Source organism: Penaeus japonicus, unplaced genomic scaffold (genome assembly GCF_977035675.1).
Source record: "Penaeus japonicus unplaced genomic scaffold, GWHDUDI00000001_assembly GWHDUDI00000002, whole genome shotgun sequence".
Classification (NCBI taxonomy): Eukaryota; Metazoa; Arthropoda; class Malacostraca; order Decapoda; family Penaeidae; genus Penaeus; species Penaeus japonicus.
The window spans coordinates 38,167,991-38,170,490 of NW_028234404.1; positions in this window are offsets into that span (position 1 = coordinate 38,167,991).

Here is a 2,500-nt window from a genome sequence, read left to right on the forward strand (position 1 = left end):
TGTGAGCGCTGGTTAAGAGGGGAGGTACGTCACGGCCCGAGAAAACTGAAGTGAGTGTAGCAGTGCGGGTGGGAATGGCTGGGTGGGTATGGGGGGAGGGGTGGGGGCGCTGCAGGTCGGAAACGTGAAAACTATTGGCGGAGGAATTACCTTTGAGAAGGAGGCCGCACCGTTGACGCAGTGGCTATGCAGGGCAGAGAGAGGTTTTTTCTCTGCCCTCCTTTCTATAGGATGCCCGTCGTCTAAAAGTTCCCTATGCCAGAAATTTCTCGGCTTTCGAGTAGAGTTGATGCTCTTCTCACTTACCAGGCGGCGACGACACCAAGGAACTCGAAACCCCCCACACAGGAAATATGACTAACTGCATCCCTCCCATTTCTCTTTTTTACGGCTGTGATTTTACATCGAGAATCCTGTGCGTACGTAGGTTGAGTTGCATCTGCACAGTTCAAGCTGCTTGATGCCGGCGAAGGTAGTCCGGAGAAGAGGATCTTATTTGTATTCAAGCTGACAGACAGACTCTCTTTGTGTCTGTCTGTCTGGTGACCATCAGGGGAAAGGGGCGAATGCAGTGTAGCCCTTTCGTCAATTATATATATACGCTTGTGTTAATTGTGGGATTTAAAAAAAATGTGTGTTTATCTTTAGAGCTGATACTCTGAAGGTTTTTCAAAGAATGCTTTGAAGTACCTCTGCGAGTGCAGTACTATATGTATTGAGTGAAATATCGAAGTCAAGATGTAGCTGAATCGTATTTAGTCTTCGAGAATATGATATCTATTTAGCGAATTAATTTTAATGCATGGCGTTATTTATTAATTTTTTTGAGTCCTTGCTCTCGCTAATACAAACCGCACCCTTGATTTTACTTGCCGTATTTCCTGTATCGTCCGGACTCAGCTGGATCGCCGAGGTAGTCGCGCTGCGGTGCTGTGCTGCGTCGATACTCATTCATTCTGCTTTTTTATGCGTTTCTGAAACTCAGCTGTAACACGGATGCAGCAACGGTTGCTGCCAAAAGTCGCTGTGGTTCGTGTGCTGTGAAAATGTATAGGTGTGTTTCCTAGTGTCGGAGTATGTTCCTCTGTGGACAATGCAAAATTGCAAGGTTCTCCGATCAACCGTAAATTAATTAAGATTGAGCGTTGCAGAATGCCCTCGTCCCCGTGCCAAAGCTATACTCCTTCCAAAGTTTTAGGCAGTTAATGGTGTTTGCGAGGTTACAGATTGCCAAAGCGACTGAGTTTTGTTATATGTATTTTATATTGATTCAATGTCGTGCAGTGAGAGGACATACCGCGTCCGCGCAGTCGTGTTAGTGACGCACACAAACACGTTTGGATAGATCTATATGTATACGCTGGATGATTATAGAGAGAGGATTTGATACTCACCTGGTTGGTGTAGGTGTTCATACATTCCGTATTCATTCATTCTTTACTGGCGTACAGGGAGGTTGTCATGAACTAGAGAGGGCCTTGTAACGGCAACAGTATGATAAATTCATACATTTTCCTCACTAGAATCACACACACACACACACACACACACACACACACACACACACACACACACACACACACACACACACACACACACACACACACACACACACACATACACATTGTTTTTCTTTTCTTTTCTCTTCTTTCTTGTTTTTTTTTCTTTTCCCCCCTTTCTTTTCTTTTTTTATGTAAGAGATGCAAGAAATCGTTTCCGTGAAGGTTTCAAACCATTCAGGTAGAGGAGGCACGTATCCACCCACATAGGTCTCCGCCGTTAGCCATGGCGCCCGTCCTCCGTGACCTTTACAACGCGCTATAGTGGCTAAAGGGCTGTGGATTCTGGGCCTAACGATGCCTAGATCTTCAACAGTTAGAAGATGTAGTAACGGTACTAGGAGTTAACGGGGAACTTAGCTGGAAAATTACCCCTTCCCCCCAAAAAAAAATCTTGAATCAGAAGTTACTGTTTCTTTAGCCCCCCCCCCCCGTTTATATATATATATATATATATATATATATATATATATATATATATATATATATATATATATATATATATATATATATATATATATATATATAGGATGCATAACGAGTTTTGAATTTGTTTCTTGGACCTACAGGATCTAAGGGTGATTTTCATGTGGAAGCGAAAGTGATTTTGTCGAATAAATAATTACTTCTACTCTTCGCGAAACGGACTTAACTCGTGATCATTATGAAAGACGTATTTTTTATCACTGCCCTGTGTGTACGCTGTTTGTATATGGGTCGTTATCGGCGTGAAGATATCTTATCAGCCGTATATTTTAAATGATGGTGATGGTTAGGGAAAGGGTAAGAGTTTTTGTTGGTTTCTCTCTTTTTCTTCTTTTCTCTTTGCGCTCTCTCTCTCTCTCTCTCTCTCTCTCTCTCTCTCTCTCTCTCTCTCTCTCTCTCTCTCTCTCTCTCTCTCTCTCTCTCTCTCTCTCTCTCTCTCTCTCTCTCTCTCTGTC